Source organism: Peromyscus leucopus, chromosome 10 (assembly GCF_004664715.2).
Source record: "Peromyscus leucopus breed LL Stock chromosome 10, UCI_PerLeu_2.1, whole genome shotgun sequence".
Taxonomy (NCBI): domain Eukaryota; kingdom Metazoa; phylum Chordata; class Mammalia; order Rodentia; family Cricetidae; genus Peromyscus; species Peromyscus leucopus.
The window spans coordinates 27,603,567-27,628,629 of NC_051071.1; the positions used below are offsets into that span (position 1 = coordinate 27,603,567).

General features: G+C 43.6%; 1 pseudogene; it reads left to right on the forward strand.

The window, feature by feature from the left end:
• LOC114708341 lies at positions 1-25,063 on the forward strand (annotated as a pseudogene).

A 25,063-nucleotide genomic window follows, 5' to 3' on the forward strand; every position in this document is an offset into this window, starting at 1 on the left:
ATGGCCCTGCCCCGGTGCATGTCAGAGGGAGGTGTGGTAGGCACCAGAAACTCACTAAGGTAGTACTTCCAGGTCAAAGATGGAACAGCTACCCAATAGCGATGACTGCAGAATGTCCTTCCTAGTATCCTCTGAGAATGTTTTTGGTACTGATGAGCTGTTAGTTTCTGTCAGGAAGCATCTACCTTTGCACTGATCAGAAGTTGGTTTCTGGTTGGAGAAGTTGAGAGAAGGGCATCGACTTCGTTCTCTCCAGATGTCAAAGGATAGGTTGGCCATTTGATTGGTGTAAATCTGGGTAGGGATCCTACAGCAAGTAACAGGACATAACTTATATGAGGTTTTCTCAGAAAAAGACTTGGTACTTGGATTCTTATGTCTTAATCAACATACATGTCACATCTGTGTCCTGCTGACAAGGGTCTTGAAATCCTTTATCATAAAGGATTGAATTGAGTGCCTCTATGTCCACCTGTGGTGGGCAGTTTGTCTCATCTGTTGCTGCTCTCACGACTTCTTCTCGTTGGAGGAGACTGAATTCCTGACTTTGGAACAGGATTTCCACTAAAAATCTCTATCCTTCATTTACTTTCTGTGGTCAAGCGCATGGCTGTTGGCAGTTGCTGGGCTCCTATTTCGGCTTCAGAACATTCAACAGTGACCTAAGAACTTAGCTATGGGAAAGGTATTGCTGATTGTCTAGCTCATCTGACCTCAGAGTTTAGTGACTTTGGTTCATGTTGTCCTATGGCACATTGCATTGAAAGCTGTTCTGTTGAAGGATGCCTTGCTAAGGTGTTTTCAGGATAAAAGCTCTGGAGGCTATGAAGATGGCTTACATAAAAAGGTCAGGACCCAGCAGGTTCAGGAGTCAGCAGCATCTTGACATTACCCCATATGAAGAAACAAGTTGTTTTATTTGGATATTTTCACTGAAGTTAAAGCTAGATTTGTAAGTTAAGTTTTCCTGGTTTGAACAAACTGCTGAGTCTTTTTGGATGAAATGCAGGTAGTATAAGCCAGCATTAGCATAGAAACTGCACCTGGCAGAAGCAGAGATCATTGTCATGGAGATGGCTATGGAGACTGGGGAGAGAGTGCTGGATGCTGCTTGCCCCATCATAGCTTGTGGATATCATTAATATCCACTGTATTCAATGTCTGAAGGGAAATAGAACATCCATACTCAGTCACTATCATGTCTAGTTGGACCATTGAAAGCGGCAAAGCACAAGGTGTTCAGAAACTCGGAGATTAAGTAGAGGTGGCTTATCCCAAGATCTGGGCAGTATGCTTGTTGCCATGCTAATGCTTTCCTTCTATGCACAACTTGGACCCTAAAGCCTGAGGTCTGGATGTGTGAAACCCAGGGGACAAATGGTTTGTAAAAAACTGCAGGGCTACAGAATAATTCATACAATGGTGGCAGTGTATTCTACAGGTGACATCCTATCTTCAGGGAGCTGGTGCCCAGAGTCTTCTGTTTTAATGACAAGGGATGTGTGGATGTTTAGTAGGTGTGGACTTCTGAGTGCTTCCGGGAGCATGTGGGGTCTCAGTACCTGATTTCCCTTGGAATGCTTCTTTGCTACATTGAAGTCCTAGTGGGATTCATTTGAGGAGCATGTCCTTAATTCTCTAGAACATAAATATCATGGAGAGTCCACAACATTATCCACTTCAAAGTTTCAAGCTTTAAATTGGACTTCATATCTGTCTAGATTTTAAAAGCAATCTTGACCATAAAGAATATAACACAAGATTTTATGTGAAAATAATCAGTCCAGGCAGGGTCTTTAATCATGACATTTTAATGGACAGCTGGGGGCCATTTTATAGCTAGTGGTCTGCCTCATCCTAACTGAACTCAAGAATGCATCCTCATCCTAAGCTACTGCATTGGGATATAGGGTGGGGCATGTTCAGGATGGCATTCATATCTCTAAGTTCCCAGGCACCTTGGTGAAGAGAGGAGAGATGACTGAATCTTGCACATGAATTCAAGGGGAGGGAGACCTTTGATGGTTAAGCTTTTATGAAACAGTGACCTCATGCAATAATTTCCTCCTTTCTCAAACTCCAGCTGCCAAAATAAGCTACTTCTGTGCTTATGTGGCTCATAACTAACTTGAGTGCAGTGCAGCAGAAGATAGCATCTCTTCTGTGCTTAAGTCCCAGAAGCATCTAGAGTTATTTTTGATGGATACCTTCTCCACCCAACATGGTCGTTACATCTTAACAGCCTAGCAGGAACTTTATTGTGTGACACTGCTTATCTGGACATAATCACTTGATGATGTAGTATCACACTAAAGTCTGCTGGCTCTATAGTTCCTAATGATCCTCCAGGGTTTTCTACTGGGATCGGCATCACAATGAGTCACTATTTGATTGGCTGTGGGATGTGTTTTCCCAGGAATTAATTTAACTTTGATCCAAGCCTTGTCCCTTGGGAGGAGGGTCTTCCTAAGGAGAATTCCTATCTTTGTACTTCTGGTCCAAGGATTTTCAATGACCTAGAGTAGCACCCATCTAAAGAAGGTGGCCTAAGATAGGTACAGTGTTCCATAAAGATGGTCAGTGCTATGGCAGGTGAATTTAGTTCACCAGATGTCTTCCACTTCTGAGCTAGAAATGTCATCCAAGGGCTGATCATTATTACATCTCAAGGTTTGATTATATGCCTCTTTTGTGTGTGTGTTGAAACTTAAAAAAATCATTTCCACTTGTCTCTCTCCATTCTACAACTCCATTCAGTCCCCCTCTTAGTATGAATTACTTTTGCTATGATGAAACAGTGCATAAAAAAATCAAGTTGGAGAGGAAAGGGTTTATTTGCCTCATGTTTCGTCATCCATAGTCCATCAATGAAGGAAGCTTGGACAGTAATTCAAACAGGGCATGTACCTGGAGGCAGGACCTGCCAGGGAGAGAGTGCTTCTGTTACTGGCTTGCTCCCATGGCTTGATCAGCCAGCTTTCTTATAGAGCCCAGGGCCACCAGTTCAAATATGGCCCCACCCACAATGGTCTGGGACTTTACCCAATTAATCGCTAATTAAATGTCCTAGAGGCTTGCCTACAGCCATGTCTTGTGAAGGCATTTCCAAAATTGAGTTTCCTTCTCAGATGACTTTGACTTATGGCAAGCTGATATAAAACTATCCAGGACACTCTCCCTCTCAAACTCATGGCCTCTTTATTCTTACACACATATGTAACCTCCTGAGTCCATGTAGTGTTGTTTGTATTTACGTACCTTTTCCCATATCAGGTGGTCAGTCCTAAAATCATCTGGAGGCTTGTTTCCACAACAGACTGATTTCTCCTTTTCTTACTAGACATTGATGGTCTGTAGCTCTTAATGTAGAATGTGTCCTTGTGATGTTTCCTCCATCCTTGTTGGCATGCCAACCGGAGTTTTCATTTCTCAGGTTTTGTCTAGGAAACCATACTGTTGTGAATTGGGGCTTTCCAGACCTGACAGGGCTGTAACAACTACCTCACAGCAGAAGTCATGACCCCACTGGGTCTCCTAAACTTTTAATCCCTTGGTTTGCAATGAATTATGAGACTCAGCTGTAGGGGTTGCACTATACAGACTGGATTTTTATTTGGATAGCCCATGGTCAGGTACTCTCTTCATTTTGACCAGTTGTAAGTTTCTTGAATAGATTCTGTCCCTCAGAAAGAAGCTTCTTTGAGAGCTTACACTTATGCATGCTTATAAAGTGCCACATCTAAAATATTATTAGAGATTTAAATGGTTTAGCAAAGTGGTAATAGTAGGTTTTTTTCTCCCAGATCCATGGTCTTTCCAGCCACAAAAAGTTGGCCAGCTTTCCAGTCCCAGGCTTAATTTCCTTCTGTTGAGTGGAACTTCATCCAATTTCATAGCTGTTGGTTACTTCCTGTATAAAAGTGCCACTACTGCACCACTGTGGATATCTTGCTGGGGTGGTCATTGCTGTGCTTCATGAGTAGCCAGAGTGTATTTTTCTAGAAGCCTTGGCTTGCTTAACGCTGGGCTGCTTGCAAGCAGGATTACCAGAAGGAAGTGGTCAGGTGAGGCTACCTCTTCTTTACATGAGACAAAACTACAACGCTGATCCTGTTCAGCTTCATAATACTGACAAGTGGTGGCGCCCTTCAACAGCTCAGTTCGCAGAACAGGGGATCTAGACTGGGTGAAATAATTTAAGAGTCTCTGAAATGTATTGGGGAACATCTCTACCTGATTTTTGACATGTGTCTTGTCTGCCCTGAAAGGACTAACTACAGTCTATATTTATTTGAGAAACTCCACTGGGATTATGTAAGCTGTAAAATGAGACCCCATTTAGGATGTAGGCTGCACATATGTCTCATTGTCCGAGTCTAGGACCTAGTATGAATGACTTCATTGTTTATATTGAAACAGAAGCATTCCATATGCTTATATCCCCTGAAGTTAAGCTGATTTCAGGAATGCCTGTCTAGAACAGGCAAAGATTTGTGTCCACTATTGTCTACACATATGACAGACAGACTCGGGGAAGAAACTAAGCACTTGGGGCTTGAGATTCAAAGCGTTGATAAATCAAGGAGCCCAAGAAAGGACTCAAACTTTTTATGTTCTTGAAAGTGGACATGCATGGTTACAGGTGACCACCTCCCCTCCTCCCCGCCCAAAAAAATGTTGAGGTATGAGAAGGAATGTGGCTCAATTCTCAGGTGTGGAACTATAAGCTTCAACATGGTGTGAGTTCTGTCTCTGTGTGGTTCCTTATGATGAAAGACTTGATACATGTTCAAGATACCTGTGCTTCTCTGTACCTGCCCAAGGGTCTAAAGTGTTGGTAACTGATGCCAAAATTACCAGTTTGTCTCAACTCAGCCTTATGGTGCTGAAACTCAGATGGATGATCCTTGTAGCCAGGTATCCTGTACTTATAAGTGGTTATCAACATCCTTGGACTATTCTTCCTAGTTACTCCTAGCACGTCCAGATGTGAGAAGAGGAAAGTTTTTCCTTCCTCATTGCTACAATTTTTCAGGGGTACCATCTCTTCTTAGTTTGGGAAAGCAAGGTCACTGATGCTCCTAGACCTCCTAGATGTTTCCAACTCACCTATGGGCTTTCATGGGTGGGATTCTGAATAGTTGGGCACTTTTACATTATGTTAGAATTAGCAGAAAGTATATACTTAAGAATACAGGATGATTCCCTCACCAGTGCTTGGGCCCTTCCTTCCTCTTAGTTTACTTCCTATGGCCTAGAATAGGCTTCTCATCCATTATTTCCTATTGAAAATTCTTGCTACTTGATAGTGATCATGAAACTTGAAGACATGCCAGGGACCTCTACTATGCTGACACCTGCTTGCACATATTTCTGCCCAGGGTATGGATCTGATGTTATAACCTGACACCCTGGTCCATATGTACTTTGTGTAGATGCTGAGGGAAAAACTAGTGAATGCTGTATGTCTGGAATGGACTGAAGCTGTGATTGATGGGTTTCTATACAAGGTATTGCTTGGATGAAGTCATAATTTGTCATGGGCGACCAAAAGGCACATATGTGGAAACTCTTATCACTTAAATTTCACCAGAGAACAAGAGACATTGATACATGACAAGTATATATTTGCCCCACATGATAGTGGCTTTGGGTGGATTCTCAAAAGGCAGGCTGGGCCATGATTATCTCTGTTTAAAAAAAAGCCTATAGATTTATGATCTCCTTATCCCACTCATAGAAAACAAAATCTCTATAGACCAAACATTGTTCTAGAAGGGAACTTGTGAACAGGACAGGTGGCTATTTGTGACATTGCCTTCATGTCTATGTGGAAGTGGTATGGATTATTATATAGCATGCTAAGTAGCCTTCACTGTTGTAATGTAATGAGAATAAACTACTATAGCATGATACCTAATTGTTCTCATTAATAAAAACCTGGACTTAGATATCAGGTAAAAGCTGAGAGATCAGGGAAGCAGAGCATCCAGCTGCTAGTTTTACCTCTCCAAAATCCTCAGCATAAAGGTACCTGAACCCTTGTCTTATATTCCTCTCAGTCCAGCCATATTACTTTCTGTCTCTACCTCCCTAGTGCTGGGATTAGAGGCTTAAGATCCCAAGTCCTAGGATCAAACGTGTGTGCCGCTACTGCATGGCCTCTAGGCTAACAAATGGCTTAGCTCTGCACTCTGGTCTTCAGGCAAGCTTTATTTGTTAGACCACAAGCAAAATATCACCACAGACTACATGACTCATCTCTAATAGCTTTGTGTAACACAGATGGCTTCAGACATGGCTCTTACCATAGTTAAGCTGTGCTAGCTTGAAGGTTGTGTATTCTGTGCCCTGAGTAGACAGTGTCACTATGGCTAAACCAGGAGTCAGCAAAGCTGGCTGTGTACAGATGTCAGCTGCAGCCATTTATGGATCTTGCAACACCCAGACTAATATATCTACCTATGTCTTTTCCTTGCTATCTCTGAGAATGCTTCATGACTTGCAGAAGAACATAGCCCAGGTCAACATGCATTTGGTGGGCTTTTGCTTTCCATTTCCTCCCATTAAGGTAATAAATACTCAGACATCATCATGTACCAGGCTCTGCTACAGGGGTCTGTACTGATCCAAGAACCCAAAGATGGTCTGTGTAGTCTATCACTGTGTATTCCCATCACTGTGCCTTCGACTCTGTTTGTTGGCTTTCCCACAGAGGGTGACAAAGCCCTTTCCATATTAGACAATGCTTCGTTGGGATCACCTCCTGGTCTTCAGGGTCCACCCCTAACATCCTCATGTCTAGATTCCTACTTTCAGGCCAATGTTGGAATGTTGGACATGTTTAAGAGTCTACTTGGAGTCACACACAAGTCAGCTTTGGTTGTCTTAGGATTTCAGCCAGAGTCTTATCTTTCTAGGTAGAATTTAGCCTTCACTTTGAAGGCCATGACATAGACCCTTCCATTGTTTCCTTGATCTCCGGACCTTATGCCATTTGGAATATAAATTATTGTCACAGCTTTGTGTGGTGCTGGTGGCTACAGGTTGAGTTTCAGAGCTAGAAGCTCTGGGCAGGTTATCTAAGCCTGAGCTGTGTAGAGACTTCAGGAGACTTCTTCTGAAGGTTCTGGTTTTCATCCCTTTGGGACTGTGTCAGGTGACCAGGAACATAGTGTTCTTCAGGAGCAGGAGAAAGTGCTGGCTCTGGATGTTCTTTCAAGCCTCACTAGATGTGGGAGTTTCGTTTGCGTCCTTCCTGTGTGGGCTGTTTGCCACAAGCGAAGATTTCAGAACCTAGTAGGCATTGACAAGTGAAGTTCTATGAGCACTATGTCCAGCTGCACAATACAGCCTGAATGTAGAGTTTCACAATAGCTCCTATGTTGGAAGAATCAGTGTGCCCCCCTGTCACAGAGATTTTAGGACCATTGCTGCTCTTGGTAATTCTGTGAAAGAAAAGGGCATTAGCTTTCCAATCTTAATTGCCATGCCCTGGTCTCTCCTAAAGCCCAGCTTGCAACTGACTCTAGGAAGGGCCTAGGTCAGTGCTGGCCTGGATTTTAGGAAGGCAGAGTCCATCCTGAGGTTTTCAAAAGTGGAGCAGTCATTTGGGACCATGGAGTTTGAGGTCCTGGAAACTGAATCTAGTATTCCATTCTCTCCACAGCCTTTTTGTGGGAAGTTCTCTCTAGATTAGTTTCCTTGTCACACTTTATCAATGTATTAAAGTTGTCTGCAATGGATCTTTCTAGATGGTCTAAGTTTATACCAAACAGTATTCCATAATTGGACTGCTACAGAAGCTTTGGTAATGCGTGGCCCTATCTGGAAGCCTTGTCTGACTCGCTCTTCTAGAGGCTGCCAGGATACTGTGCAGGTATCTTCCACCCATTCTTTTCTAGAAATGAGAGTATTATGACAGGACACATATGGAAACTCACAAAATGACATTGAGGAAGGCTCCATTGTCTTAATTTTATTCTTGACATCGCCTCCATTGAAATCTGACAGCTTCTTGGTTCTGTTACTGTTTGACATTTTTGGAATTGTCTTACAGACTAAAACCTCAAGGAAACAAAACTTTTCATGGTGGGAGTTGGTGTCAGTTCCTTTACCATGCTTGCTTCACTGATGCATATCACACAGTTAGTACCACAATGAGGATGTCTGAGTCTACGGAACCCATGGTGTCTTTCTGATAGTGTGTGATGAACTGAAACCTGTGATGACTTGTACCTTCATTGGCTCTGGATTTTTAGTATCTGCTGAAATGACCTCAGAGATGCTGGAAGTAGTGAGGGAATGAACAATATTGCTCTTTTCTGACACTTTATGAGCATTGTCGGAAAGATTATGCAAGTCCTCCTGCCCCTCAGGAGCTCTTTCAGGGTTTTTTCTCACTTTGCATGTGTCTGAGAACATTTCATTTTGTCATACTGAATAGTCCAAAAATGCTAGTCTCCTCAGAAGTGACTGACTTCTTGTGAATCACTGGTAGTCAGTGTGGACGGGGCAGTTGCTGTCTAGATCTCTCAAGTTCTGTATGCACTCCAAAATGGCAGCTTATTATTCCAAAGGAACAGAATACTTATTGGATGGGGAAAGACTATGCATAGTGGAGTATATTTTACCTTCATAGTAGTTGGTGAAGCCAGCTGTCACCAGAGTAACCAGAAGAGCTAGATGCTATATTGATAAGCAGTGTTTCATTGAAGCCTTCTAGATAAAGAGCTCTCAATATTGGCATTAGAGAGTAGAGTGCTGTCACTAATGCTGGTACAGAAAAATGAATCTGCTCCTGTTTGTCAGGCAATAGTGTATGGCCTTTGGTATGAGCTTTTTGAGTATGTAAGGCACCCTCACAGCCCCAGAGCAGGCTGTAGCATATGGGATTCCCTTTACCACCATGTGAGTACTCATTTCTTCAATATGGCATCTTGAGTCAGGTGACAGATCTAATTTTCATCATAATTCCTCATGATAATTAACCGTTTGGTTGCCATCGTGGCACTCTGACATTTGAGGATGTCACTGGTGCTGGTGAATTTCTAGGAGTATTCTGTGGACAGTGAGTATTTGTGTCCTATCGAGGACTGGGTTGGGATGTGAGCTTATTTCCTCTGTAGCTCACCAAGTTCTGGCTATGCTGTAAGTTTAGATCTTTCATAAGATGAGCTACTTCATTAGATGGTAGATCTGGCAGCATCTTTTACCTAGGTAAACATTCTCCCTGTGAGCTGAATTTAAATGTGTCCTTGAGGTGAACTTTCCATTTGTGAGTCTATTTGCCTTGCGATCAATCAATTCTAAACCTTCCATTTCCTTGTGATGCCTGATGTGCATGCAGAATGTGAAGAGGATAAAAGATGCCATCTTCAGTGGGACCGGGTCCTGTGCTCAGTGCATGAGTTGGCTGTTTCAAACCTAGGGCTTATGCAGGGATGTTTGGCTCAGCCTGGGAGGAAGGGACTGGACATGCCTGGACTGAGTCTACCAGGTTGATCTCAATTCTCAGGGGAGTCTTTGCTCTGGAGGAGATGGGAATGGAGGGTGGGCTGGGGGCAAGGGGAGGCTGCTAGAGGGGGGAGAACAAGGGAATCAGTGGCTGATATATAGAATTAAATTATATTGTAAAATAAAATAACAAGGGAAAAAAGATGCCATCTTGTGGAGGAAATGAGGAGGTGGCATTTCCTTCAGTAACTTTATTATAAAAAGCTTGAAATAAAATATGCCATATAGCTAACAAGACCCAAAGTCTATAAACCCCAGTGAACTTCTGTACAGTTAGAACAGCCATTCTGAAGGTGTGGAACTTCACATTGATTTTATATTTTTACCATTGAATGTATTTTTATGGACTTAACCACGACCACCTCACCTCCCAAATGACCATTAGAACTATGAGAGCAATTTTTATATCTTCTTCCAGGAGTGAATGGTCCATTTCTGTGACTCGGTCCTTCATAGCAAGTACTATTGCTAAAGGGATCTCTCATTTTGACCAAGTTTATTTCAGTGTTTGGAAATAAGATTTCTGTGGAAACTTCTGGATGCTTACTTGGGATTTCTGTGACACTCGGGTACCACATATGGGATGGTAGGGATAAAAATTTCCTTCTTTCCTCTACTCCCCCGCCCCCCCAAAAATCCATGTCCAGCTAGGTGACATTCTTTTATCTTCGGAATTATAAAAGCATTTGTACCCCAGTGATGAGTTCCTGGTGTTTGTCCCCAACTTTTCCAGGTCAGGTATAGCTGAGAAAGATTGACTTTTTCCATCCCAATTGAGACTACTTAGTGCATGACTCTTTTGTCTTTTTTAAAGCAAGATGATAGTCTCTTTCTGTCACCAGGCATGGGTGCTCTTGGGGAGACTTGACCCAGGGGAGGTGGTATTTTCCAGCTTAGACCATCCTTACCTGCTGACAGCATTCCCACAGTTGAAAGAACAAATTTCTTGAAGGGAGCAATCTGATGCATTTTCTGGTCTGCAAGCCTGTTATACGTGTCAAGTTAAACTTTTCAGGCAATATTTCAAGTGATAATGAATCACAATAAGCTAGTATACAATGATTATGCAAATCAGATTAACCAAGGAGAAAGGCTCTTTGTACCAGGTTTCTAGATGTTACTGTGGTCACCAAAGTTACTGCAAAGCTCCGGGCGGTGGTGGCGCTTGCCTTTAATCCCAGCGCTCGGGAGGCAGAGGCAGGCGGATCTCTGTGAGTTCGAGGCCAGCCTGGTCTCCAAAGTGAGTTCCAGGAAAGGCACAAACTACACAGAGAAACCCTGTCTCGTAAAACAAAAAAAAAAAAAAAAAAAAAAAAAAAAAAAAAAAAAAAGTTACTGCAAAGCACAATGATGGTATATTTTATACATGCAAAAAGGAGGTAGAAAAGTTTTGGGATAGTTCTGGGTTTACTTAGGTTATTAACAGTTAAGTTGGACCCTCCCATGCTGTATTAGTCAGGGTTCTCTAGAATCACAGAACTCCACTCCCATCCCCAGGGTGGGCTCTGAATTTTCTGTTTTCTATCTTTATAATTGGAGAACTTCATTCGTGGGTACAGTGGATTCTGATAATCTCTTGATTTCCCCTGCTTCCAGCTGCAGGCTTTCCTCACCATATCTCTCCCAATGTTATCTCTCACAGGCCCTCCACCCAGCCCAATTCAATTAGTGCTGCTCTTACATAGATGGGCATGGACCCATTTACTGGAGTGTGGGCAACCTGACCAGGTGGCCATACTTCCAAAGAGAAATGAGTCTCCATCTTCCTGTACTATCTACCTCCAGTAACTCCTAAGGTAGGACCAGAGCCTCCTGAGCTCCTCCTTTGTCCAAGCTGGAATATGGACTGGTGGATCTTGTGCAAGCTTCTAGCCACACAGGCCATGCAACAGCCAAGTCTGGAAGACAGTGTGCCACAGGCCTCTTCCATCCTCCATCTCTCAGTTTTCTGCCACTTCCTCAGGGTTTCTGAGCCTTGTTGGTAGAAGGGCTGTTGATAAAAATGTCCTAGTTAGGGCTGAATTCTTGAGCCACTTATCTTGGCCCCTTTGACTGGTTATGAAGTCCTCGTGTGTTTTGGAACAGTGGTTGATGGTGTTACATTTGTTTATGCTGTGGATATTTGTTAATGGTGCAAAGACATGTTGCTTTGTGTTGCATTTAACTCTGAAGCTGTGTGACTTTGAATGTCTAAAACACTTGATTGGTATAATAGCTGTACAGCTAATAGTGAGAGGAATAGTAATAGGCAGGAGAAAGGATAGGTGGGGCTTGCAAGCAAAGTGAAGAAACAGGAGGACAAATCTGGGAAGAGAGATTGAGGCACAAGAAGAGAGTGAGGTCATTAAGTGCCATCAGCCACTCAGCTATAAGTATAGTTCAGAATAAGAAGTAAAGAAAGGAATATAGAACAAAGATAAAAGCCCAGAGCAAAAGGGTAGACATAATAACTCTAGGAGAGCTGGCTAGAAATAAGCCAAGCTAAGGCACCCATTCATAAGTAAGATAAGTCTTCATGTGATTTGTGAGCTAGGTAATGTGCACCCAAAGAGCCAAAGAGTACACCCATGTTAAGAGAAAGCTTTTCTGACCAAGAGTGAGAGAAGCCCAAATCTTCATCTATACAATACTTTGAAGGCAGTTTATGACATGACCATTGAACAAATAGTGTTTTGTTTTTCCTTTGACTGTTGTGAAAGACAAGGTAGGTGTGAATTTAATAATCAGTTGAGTGTGAGATCAGGCCTCGGTGTTTCTCTTGACTCTTGCTATAGGCTTAGTCTCAGTCCTTGGACCATTTGTTTCCAGGTGGTTATGCCCTAGAAAGTGGATTAAAGATGGAGAGTGGGTGGTCCCTTTGCACAATGGCGTGAAGAGGTGTCCGCAGCATCCCAGAACTTGGGCGGAAGATGTCAAGCTTCCCTTGTAATAGCATGGTTGTGTTTTTGGGAGAGAATGGTGTATTTCTTTGTTCTGGTCCCTTCTGAAGGTGGAGTTCTGCAGTTCATGGGTTTATTCACAAAAGTTCAGCATCTGAGCACATGTGGTTGCTGTGTAAACCTGGGGTAGATTTGGCCATAAAGGATGAAGGATAATGAACAGATGGCTGCCAAGGGACAGATGGCTCTGGACCCTTATTGTCTGTTTGATTGAGGGTTAGCTCATGGGAATCCTGATCCTACCATGTTGGAATAGGCTTTCCTGGCAGTTTGAATATAAAATTCAAATTAGGGAAAAATAACAAAAACAAACCCATAAAACAAAACAAAACAAAATAAAACAAAACCCGAGTTCAAAAGAACCAGCAGAAACAAATCTTCCCCGAAAGGAAAACGTTGTTTCTCCCCCAGCCTGTCAGAATCTAGTTTCCTTACCCCAAACTTCAGCTTTTCCCAAACACACTCAGGACTTTAAGCAGCTTTATTTTTACTTGCATGTGAGTGAGTGTATTGACAAGTATGTATGCATTCACATGTATGCACCTGCATGGAAGCCTGGAGCCAACATCAGGTATGTTGTGAGGCAGGATCTCATGCTGATCTGGAGTTCAGCCAGGGCTAGTCTGACCTTATCTCTTTTGTTCCAGGGATTCCCTGTTCCCACCTCCTAGGTGCTGGTGGGTCATCACATCAGCTGGCTTTTTCATGAATTCTGAGAATTCAAATCCTGATCCTCACATGTGTGGGGCAACCTGCTGAGCCATGTCTACAGCTTCTGGTTTAATCTGTTTATTGGTGGACTTAATGCCAGTGGCAAAGGAATGTGTCCCATGTGTGTCTGAAGCTGAAGGGAGTTAGCCACACATGGAAAACATGGTGGGTGATGTCTTGAACCTCATGGAAGTGTGCTGTTTTTACTGCCCGGGGAAGGCAGCTCCAACCAGTGGGCCATTGGCAGCTGGTTTAGTGACGTACACTGTCTTTTACCTCATATATTGTCATCAAGACTTTATACAAAATACATTAAGAATGGCAGGATTTTGTATCAGGATTCAGAATTTTTTTAATTCTGCCCATTCTAATATTCTTGCCTTCTGTCTCCTAAAGTGTGGCTACCTAAATATATCTCTGATAAGTGTCCTTGCTTGTGGGCAAAGACGGCTATAATGATGTTTAGCCATAAATTTGGTCTACTCATTGTATGGAATTCTACATTGTATTGGATCAAAGAACTAAGCTTCTCTAAATTTGGAAAATTTCTAAGAAGACGTGAGTTGTACTCGTAGTAAATTAAATGCTGAAGTACACAATGCAGTGATAATTATATAAATGTCCAGATTCCTAGAGCTTACCAAGTGTGTGTATTGTACACAGCAAGCCAATCCAACAACTTTGTATTGCTTCTTGGTTTGTTGGGGTAAAAATTGATCTGGGATTAGCAGCACTGTTATCTGCTACAGACTTAAAGCTCATTGTCAAGATCAAAATTAGTTCAGTAGGGAAAGCAGGCATTTCCAAAGAAAGATAAGATTTATTACTGAAATTAGATCCCACAGCATGGAGCCAAGTCCTAATGTCCCTGTAAGCTGGAAATCAGGGATGCTGATGGGAACAATTGAGTCAGGGTCACAGTTGAGAGCCCAGGGGATCTGGAGCCATAACCCAATGAGGATGAAGATCTGAGTACCATAGGAAATATGGGATGTAGCTCCCACTTTGAGGGATGAAGTCCAGATAGCCAGAAAATAGCTATTACCTTCACTTTTATGAATAATGTTGCTTTGAACACTGTTGAGCAAGTGTCTTGTTGTATGATGGACATATCCCCAAAGGATGCTCAGACAGTAACAGTAACAGGTAGGAAAGTGATTGATTTGAGCTGCTTTATGATATTGAGTGCAATCATGAGTTCAATGTAAATGTGGTCACATCTCTATAAAAGTAACATATATGTTATTGGGACTCTCCTGAAGGGCAAGGTAGAGTTTCTGGTTCAACTAGGTCAGATTCATCAAATGGTGGTGAAGTGGCTCAAGACAGCCATTGAAAAGTCATTGTTGAAGTTGATTTTGGTGACTTAGCAATGTTGACACATGACAGCCAGAAGGGTACCTGGCTGGGAATGCCCCAACCTACAACCTTCCCATTCCAAGGTTTTAAGGTCTTGGTGAGTCCCATACATACATGGGACAGTACCACACCACTGAGGTTCAAGGGTGTGAGCTGATGCAAGTCCAGGCTCAGGGTAGATGATTAACGTCTGCCTGTGAGAGTTGGCAGTGTGTGATGGACTGGGTCTCCAAGGGGGTCTTCAGAATCTAAGAGGAAGAAGAGATGAGTTCTGGCAAAGCATGTTGAAAGTCGTTGGTGGGGTGTTGATGTCTCATTCAGGGCCCCACTTGGCACTAGGTCAGATTGCCACAGAAGAGAGGACAATGTCCAGGCAGTTCCCACTGGAGGCTTCTCACTCAAATCACACCACTCTTTACCACAGGTCTATCGGCATCACTGTGGGACTGGCCCAAGCCTGAGAAGAGTGATGGACACCTAATACTTCCCCAAGTATTGGTGACATTCCCTGTCCCCTGGGATGGTTCTCTTCATGTAGACCTTTTTCAGATTTTTTTCTTCCTTCCCCTTCCAAAAAAAACACCATGCAGCATAGATGGTTCTGACCTTGAGAATGTAATTCTGAATCCCCTCTCTGGAGGCATGTCCCTTGGGTTCACCAGAAGCACTAATAATAGCTGTGGTGGGTTCTAGAATGCTTAGAGAATCAGGAAGTGAATGTTATGGAATTTTCAAACATTTCCTGCAATGCTGCTTTTTTCAGACTTCGGGGTTAACTGTGTTGCTTGTCTAAACTTGTGAAAAGGTGAAAAAAAATCTCTTGAGTTGTATCTGAACCATCAAGTGTTCCATAATGTGGGGTGTCATAGACAGCTCAGTTCCTACTGTGACCCTGTATCAATCCATAACCAGAAATTCTTTCTTTGGGATAATAGGGAATGGAGTTTCTCTGGTGCCCTGGGTGTCTAGAGTGTGGTTTTCTTACTGTGACTGCATAAGGTTCCATGTAACTTAGGTTTATTAATAACAATCCCGGGACATGAGCTCTACTGTTGCATAAGGCCAAGTGGCAGGGCAGCTTGCACCAGCTGTCAAGTCCACTCTGGCTTGTTCTGGATTCCACTTTGACTTACAGATTATGGATCACTTAGTAAAAGGGTCTGAGCACCCAAATATGTGTGAGTTTGTTACTGCTGGAATGAAAGCTTGATTGAGCACAGCCTATCTGCTTTATGTGCTGTACAAGGAATAACAACTCACCACCCACTGCAGAGTGTTTGTTCTCATAGGCCAAGGCCACTGATACAGCAGGACATGACTCTTAGGATATGGACATTTTCAACCTTGTACTCAGGCTTCATTCAACTACCTAATGTGTGTGCTGCTTATTGGTCAGTAGTCTAATGAAATCCCTCAGAGATTGAGCAGTGGCTGTGTATTTATGGTAACACGTAGAAAACATGGTGGGTGGTGTCATCAACTTCATGAAAGTGTTATTTTTACTGCCTAGGGAAGGAAGCTCCAACCAGTGCACCATCAACTGCTAGTTTAGTGATGTACACTGTATTTTGTCTCATGACTTGTCATCAAGATTTAATACAAAATACATTATGAATAGCGGGATTTTATATCAGGATTCAGAATATTTTGATTCTGTCCCACTCTATTATTGTTGCTTTCTGTCTCCTAAAGTGTGGCCACCTGAATATATTTTTGATAAGTATCCTTGCTAGTGGCTAAGATGGCTATAATGATGTTTAGGCATAAATTTGGTTCACTCATTGTATGGAAGTCTACACTGTATTGGATCAAATAAGTTTCTCCCAAATTTGGAAAATTTGTAAGAGGACATGAGCTCTTCTCATACTAAATGCTAAAGTACACAATTCAGTGTTAATCATATAAATGTCCAGATTCCTAGAGCTTACCAAGTGTGTGTACTGTGAACAGCATGTGAATCCAACAACTTTGTATTGCTTTTTGCTACCTCATGGTAAAATGTGATCTGGTATTAGCAGCACTGTTGTCTGTTAAAGATTTGAAGCTCATTGTCAAGATTATAATTGGTTCAGGAGGGGAACCAGGGATCTTCAAAGTAAGATACAATTTATATTGAAATTCGATCACACAGCATGGAGCCAAGTCCTAACTAAGGTCCCTGTAAGCTGGGAAGCAGGGATGCTGATGGGAGCAATGAGTCAGGATCAATGTTGAGAGCCCAGGGGATCTGGAGGCATAACCCAATGAGGATGAAGACCTGAGGGATAGAAGCTGGGATGTAGCTCCCACCACGAAGAAAAAGAACAGAAAGTCAATAGACCAAGGGTATAATAGCCATTCCGAAGGCTGTAGAGTAGTGAATCATATGGGCATGTAAATACCACATGAAGATATAGCCTGGTAGCCCGTGTATTCTGTGACTGTAATTCCCCCATAAACATAAAGCCCAAGAGCTAGAGGATGAAACCTGTGAGCTCTGAGGGCCAGGGCATTCATACTTTGCTTCTGGTACTCTTGGTTACCATGCTTCTACCCTTGGAATTCCCAAGGTAGATATAATCCAATAACTCTACTCTCTGTATCCATGCCTGTGTTGGTAGACAGTTCTGACACACTGTGCCTGGATGCCCTCAAATGATGCGTGCCCCAGAGTGCTCTGCCTGAAATGTTTACCAAGGAAACTAGATCTCAGATGTCCTCAATAGTTTTTCTGTCTTGGTGGCATTAGAATGATTGCACCAAACTGGTGGTATAATGGCCACCATCACTGACAATACCATATCTACTATGAGCAATCAGGTCTTACCTAGGTGACATGAGGAATTTTGGGCACTTCTGGAGCTATAGTATGGAGCATAAGAGACTGATCCTAACACACTTATCTGTAGGAGGAGCCTGTCTGCTCTGCCCTTAGGGATGAATCTGTCTTGTTTGTTGTGTCTTGGGAAATGGCTCAGAGGTTTCTATCAGAGGGTATATGAAGTAGAACATAGATGCTTATGGGTCTGACATACACTTCTGTCACCTTAACAAGATGCTTTCTTGTAGCAGTTTGTGTTGAAGCTGAGACCAGGAAACCAGGGTCTCATGACCAGCCATGATGCTTTTTTTTTTTTTTTTTTTTTTTTTTGAGACTGGTAGTTTATTGGAGAGAGAAGTCATCTGTGTGTGTGTGTAGGGGGAGCTGTTGCCTCCAAGAGTGACTGTGGACTGTGATTAGCATCCTGGCCTCCAGTCAAGGAGGGTTGACATTATTTGAACCAAAGTCTCTGGAAGAGTCCTCCTGTGGCTGGGCAGTGACACTGCCACACTGGAAAGAAAGACATAATCCACAGTTCTGGGAAAGTCTCAAAGGCAGTGCCCCAGCTCTTTGACTTCTTCAGTTCTGATTCCGGCTAACATGCTCACCCAGGAGAAAGCTCAGGCCTGTGGTCTGATCCCTAACACCCAGTGTAGTCACAAGCAGGGAGGCTGATGAAAACTTTCTATGGGCTTGAACCCATGGCCAAGGCTTCTTCTCTGCTGGAGCCCTCCCAATAGTCTTCAGACTGAGTCTTCCAGCTGGGCCAGTCAAAGTGAATGCAATGATTTCCTTTGGATGAGGAGGCTACATGAAGACTTTGGAAGGGGGAGAGACTTGGAGAGCGAGGACATTATGATGGAGAATCATTGGGGCAGCAGAGCCTGGACACTGGTTGAAGAGACTTGGTGTGGTCTGGTGTTTTTCTGGGGCTCTGAGGAAGTGTTCAGCTTTCAAAGAGGATGCAGTGGTGGTGGTGGCAGACGTGGCGGCAGCAGCAGCAGCAGGCCCTGGCTGTAGGCATGCAGTGGTTAGAGGGGTTGGGTAGGGGTTCTACTTCTTGGGTCATGGAAGGGGACAGAGCCTGGAATTCTGTGCTGAGAATTGGTAGGTTGCCCCTTCCAGGTGGAACATCTACTAGTGGCCCGTCACTGTGGCCCCTGCTGAGTTGGGGGGGGGTGATCTTCTCCCTGTTGAGGACTGTGGCTGAAAATGTCCAGGGCCAGAGCAGAAGAGTGTGAGAAATCAGGGGACAAGGATCCCATGAAAGAAGGAAATGTGTCGACTGCCATCATAGCTGGATACCGTCTCTCGACATGATGAAAAGAGCTGGTGAAATCTCATGTCTAATGTAGGGCACAGGAAGAGGCTGCCACATCCAGGAGCAATCACCTTGGACACATACATGGATATTCTGGGGCCTGGGAAAGCTTCTAGCAAGCTATCCCTGCTGGCCCAGGAGACATGGGGAGCCCTCTTGATGAGCCACGATGTGCTACTGGTCTGAAGCTGGATGAGCTAAAGCCATAGGCAGAAGGAGTCTGGCGACCCAGGGGTCTGGTGCACCCATGGGAATGGCACCTTCCTCCCAAACTGCCCTGCATTACAGGTGTCTTTGTGCTCCTCTGGCTCCCGAGATGCACCTTCATTCTTCTCTGTTGAGAACCCTGTCTCTGATCTTTGTCCACTGAAAGTGAGAAAACAGAACAAGCCATTGAATGAAACATAGAGGCCAGGCCGGGGCCACACACCTACACTCCTAGCATTCTCCAGGCAGTGATCCATCTCGATCTCTGTGAGTCCCAAGACTCCCTGCATTACACAAGAGGGACCAATTCAGTAGAGGAGAGAAAGAGAGCCAGGCAGTAGCAGCACACACCTTTAATAGCACTACTGGGGAGTCACACACCTGTGGTGGATATATTATGTGCCCCAATAAACTGATCTGGGGGTCAGAGACAGAACAGCCACCCTATTATACATAGAGGTTAGACAGTGGTGGCCCATGCCTTTAATCCTAGCATTCCAGAGGCAGAGATGCATCCAGATCTGAGTTCAAGTCCACACTGGAAACAGCCAATCATGGTGACACACACCTTTAATCCCAGGAAGTGATGGCAGGAAGCAAAAGGGTATATAAGGTATGAGGACCAGGGACTGGAGGTTCTTAGACTTTTAAGCCTTTAGGCATTTAGCAGCAGTTCAGCTGAGATCCATCATATGAGGACTCAGAGGCTTCCAGTTTGAGGAAAGAGAATCGGCCAAGAAATTGGGAAGGCGATGTTGGTTGTGGCTTGTTTTGTTTCTCTGATCTTTCAGATTTACCCCTGTAGCTGGCCCTGAGGTTTTTATGAATAAGACGTGTTAGAGATGTGTGTTACACACATCTTTAATCCCAGCACTAGTGTAGCTGGAGGGCTTCTCTCCAGGTTCCCCAAGCCCCGCAGCCCCACAATCCACTTATAAAATAATCACTCAGACGCTTATATCACTTATAAACTGTATGGCCGTGGCAGGCTTCTCGCTAACTGTTCTTTTATCTTAAATTAACCCATTTTTATAAATCTATAGCTTGCCACGTGGCTGGTGGCTTACCGGCGTCTCTACATGCTCTTCTCCTCGCGGTGGCTGCAGTCTCTTTCCCCCCAGCCTTCCGCTTTCCAGAATTCTCCTCTCTCCTTGTCCCACCTACCTCCTGCCTGGTCATTGGCCATCAGTGTTTTATTTACATAGAGTGATATCCACAGCACTTCCCCTTTCTTCTTTTTTTAAAAAGGAAGGTTTTAACTTTAACATGGTAAAATTACATATAACAAAACAATTACCGAGCAAGAATTATAGTTACAATATCAAAGAAGATGTCCTATCTATCTTATATTTGTGAGTTTAAGGTTTTATAGCTAACTTATCTTTTATCATAACTGAGGAAAATACGACTATCTAGCCTTCAACCACATCAAAGACCTGAGAAGGAACATAATGGTACCTGAGAAATGGTAGACGGATGCAAGCAACTTCGGGAATCTTGCAAGAGTAGACCAAGACAGCTGGCAGCCTGGACAGTCACCTAATGTTTCTCAGCATTGTTGGTGCATTCAAATTGGCTACAGGCCTAGAGTATCTGACAGACCATTTTTAGAAGCAGGAATTTTAAGAGACCATCTTACCCTGTCTTGGCAGAGTACAGTGGTCGCTTTCCTTGTGTCCCACTTGTCCAGAAAGGACAGCATTGCATTTGTACTGTCAGCCATCAAGGCAAGGGCAGTTCTTTGCCCAGTAGGCCATTTTGTGCCAAAAAGACAAACTTCCAAATGGAAATGTCTTAGAAGCCCAACATTCTCTCGGGATCAATTGGTGCAGCCAGGAGCAATTGTGTCTCACGTCAACAGAATTCTAAGTTATTTAAATGCCATATTCTCTAGGTCTATGAAGTGTTTGAAGATTACCTATCTATCTGAAATATATCTATGTATACCTAGAAGACTTAACTAACATGGCTACAAATATGATTATCATAGATGACTAATTATTAATCTATTTTTTAATTATCCATTACAATTTTAAATGAGTTATATAAACATAATACCTCAAACAAGAATAGAAATATATATACATATATATACAGTACAACAAAATTAACCTCAAGCTTGCATCAATGAACTAAAATTTATACCAATGTAAAACATTTTAAACATAAACTAAAATCTATACCAATGTAAAACATTTTAAACATAAACTAAAATCTATACCAATGTAAAACATTTTAAACAAGTTGTTCTTTAAAAGTAGGTTCATTAATCTACCCTTTTATCTTATCATCTCCATATCCTATATATCCATATCATATCCCCTTTTCTTTTTTAGAAAGAGATCACATTTATAATCAACCTGTTTTAAATAAAAATATTGGTTTTTCTCTGTCCCACACCAGAGGGCTCTTCTGATTTGGGACACAAGAATCACTTAACCATTTTTTTTTTTAAAGCAATATGTCTGGGTTTAGAGGGGGAGTGAGCCAATTCCACCTCTAAAGCCAGCTTGGTATATTTGGGAATTTGGGCGTAGCATCTCTTACTACTTCCTGCTGGAGGGGGCGCTGTATCTTATGGGGACGCAAAGAAAATTTTAGACCTATGGGGTAGTCCGTGAGGCTGTATTGTGTGAACCAGTTGCCTTGAAACCGATCTGGATGTTGGATCATCTGGGCCATGGTGTCAACGGAGTCCTTTCAGGGGGTCTTGGCTGGTGAAACCTGATGTATCTTAATCTGGAACAAGTCCACAGCCTCTGGCTTTCTGTGGAAACAAAAGCAGAACTTCTTTTCCAAAGTAACATATCCTTATATCCAAATTTTGAAGTCAAGGTACTTTTAAAATATACATTTTGGCATAACTCAACAGGTTTTGTAATCAAATGTTTTTGTTTAGTTATGAATATCAAAGAGAACATAATCCAGATTCTCTGTGTGGTAGCCATCTTTATGTGGCTTATGTTTTATATTACCTTGAGCCTTGAGCCTATTGCTTTAAACTGTACCATTTTAAGCCTGAAACGGCGCTGTGGCTGCTGGCTCCGCCCACTTCAGCTTCCCAACATGGCAGTGGTACGTTTTCTGCCAGCTCTGGGAGTCATCAAGTTTCAGAAATAGTGGGTCTAAGCTTTTATCAAAGCAGCGTGTAGCCCAGAAACCTCTTTTTTTTTTTTTTTTTTTTTTTTTTTTAAATACTAGTAAAGACTAAATCTACCACACAGCTTAATTTGCCCCTGGCAGATGCCTCATTTCCGCCATACTGCCGGTCAAACGCACCCGCCAGGAACCCGCCAGTGTCCAAACTTGCGTTTTGCCGCATCTAGCTGCCCGTATGAGACAAGAAGCAGGAACCTGGTTTTGGCTCTGTTTAGAATTGGTTATTAAATATTCTCAGGTTTAAGGTGGAAACTCGAGCCGTTGGGCGCCATTTGTTGCTGGAGGGCTTCTCTCCAGGTTCCCCAAGCCCCGCAGCCCCACAATCCACTTATAAAATAATCACTCAGACGCTTATATCACTTATAAACTGTATGGCCGTGGCAGGCTTCTCGCTAACTGTTCTTTTATCTTAAATTAACCCATTTTTATAAATCTATAGCTTGCCACGTGGCTGGTGGCTTACCGGCGTCTCTACATGCTCTTCTCCTCGCGGTGGCTGCAGTCTCTTTCCCCCCAGCCTTCCGCTTTCCAGAATTCTCCTCTCTCCTTGTCCCACCTACCTCCTGCCTGGTCATTGGCCATCAGTGTTTTATTTACATAGAGTGATATCCACAGCACACTAGGAAGGAAGTGAAAAAGCAGGGCGGAGAAAGGTACATAAGGCTCGAGGAGATAGGACCTAGAGGTCTGTTGGCTACGCCCTTCTTTTTTTCCCCTTAGTGCCTCTCAGCTGACGACTCAGAGACATTCAGTCAGAGGATTTGTGGAAACAGGATCTCCCCTCTGCGGCCTGAGGAGCCGCAGTGGTGACCTGTGGAGACAGAAAAAGAAAACTGTCAAGGAACTCAGACCACTGAGGTACTTGTTTCTTGAACCAACTTGAGGAGTCTAGACCGGGTCAACATGAAACCCTCCTGGGGTCACGACAGACAGACAGGAGAGCCACAACTCATGCCAATGGAACTCCTCCCCAGAAGACAGAAGTAGGGACCAAGAAAAATGAAGAGCAAGAAAAGGTCCCAGAAATCCCCACCTCCTGGAAGACGGAGCCCAGAAAGAGCAGTCCCCCAGAGTTCTACTCTGGAAGAACCTGCCAGGAAGAAGAAGGATGAGCAGGACCTGCTGCTTGTCCTACCTGGGGGAGCGTATATTCCCCCTGCAAAGCTCAGGAGGATGCAGGAACAGACCAGTGATAAAAACAGCCTAGCCTACCAGAGGCTGAGCTGGGAGGCCCTGAAGAAGTCAATCCAGGGCTTAATAAACAAGATTAATATTTCAAACCTCAGGATTATCATCCAAGAGCTCCTTCAGGAGAACATAGACCGAGGGAGAGGACTGCTGTCCAGGTCTGTTTTGTGGGCAGAGTGCTTCTCCATCTCCACTCATGTAGATGCAGCTCTGGGTGCCATCATCAACTCAAAATTCCCACAGACTGGAGCACTGGTCCCCAAGAGACTGATCCTGAACTTCCGGAAAGGCTACCAAAGAAATGACAAGCCTCCTTGCCTGACGGCTTCAAACTTTGTGGCCCATCTTCTCAATCAAAACGTGGCCCATGAGGTGCTGGGCCTGCAGATGCTCGCTCTGCTGCTGGAGCGACCAATAGATGACAGCGTCGAGATGGCTGTGGCCTTCCTCAAGGAGTGTGGCCTCACATTAACCCAGGTGTCCCCAAGAGGGATCGATGACATCTTTGAATGCCTGTGAAACATTCTCCATGAGTCTGAGGTGGACAAAAGAGTTCAGTACATGATTGAAGTGATGTTTGCTGTCCAGAAGGAAAGATTCAAGGACCACCCTGTTATTCTGGAAGGACTCAATTTAGTGGAAGGAGATGATCTGTTCACCCACAAGTTCCTCTAAGAGGATGACTATGATCCAGATGATGATCTCAAGGTTTTCAACATGGATCCTAGTTTTATGGTAAATGAAGAGAAATATAAAGCAATTAAAAATGAAATTCTTGATGGACACAATGATTCAAACACAGACCCAGAGGCTGGAAGTAGTGAGGAGGAGAAGGAGAAGGATGAGGAAGTGGAAGATGGAGAAGAGGAGGGAGGACAAAAAGTACCCATCCGTGACAAAACAGAAACGGATCTAGTCTCATTTCACCATACAGTATATCATGCTACTCAGTGCAGTTTAGATGCTGAGGAATGTGCACACAAGGTGCTGAAAATGGAGTTGGCTGAGAGCCAAACACAAGAGCTGTGCAGAGTGATTGTTAATTGCTGCGCCCAGCAGAGGGCGCACCACCCATTTTTCGGCTTGTTAGGTGGGCGGTTGTGCATGCTGAGAAAAGAATACTCAGAATCCTTTATGAGGCTACTGAGAGAACAGTATGACAGGATCCACTGCTTAGAGACTAACAAACTGAGAAACATCGCTCAGTTCTCTGCTCAACTTTTGTGCACGGATTCATTTCTGTGGAGTGTTCTTGACTGCATGAAGCTGAGTGAAGAAACAACTACATCATCTAGTGGAATTTTTTCTCAGTCTTTTCCCAGGAACTATGTGAATCCATGGGTCTTCCTAAACTGAAGGCAAGGTTCAAAGATGAAACTCAACAGCCATTCTTAGAAGGACTATTACCTCGAGACAATCCCCAGAATACCCGATTTGCCATCAACTTCTTCCATTCCGTAGGTCTCGGCAGTTTAACTGCTGAGCTGAGAGCAAGGTCTGAGAGACACAGAGCTCAAAACTCACAATATGCTCACTGGAGAGATCCCCTAGCAAGGGACATGGCCAGCAGAAGCCTTCCTTCCCAAGACTATAGTTACAGTAGAGTTGGGAATGACCAAGACCGAGACAGGCACAGGCAGCTGGCAGACGAGCATGCTGAGCCAAAGGGGAAGCCATGAGACAGAAGAGTGTCTTTTTCTCACATGGAGAAGCAAAGGACCCGAAATCAGGACAGTGACAGCCTCAGATGAAGATGGCTCCAAGGCAAGGGAAGGAGTAGAGGACATTGAGGCCCTGAACGTGAGGACCACAGGAATCAGAATGGAGCTGAGAGATGATGGGAAACTCGACCAGATACTCTGA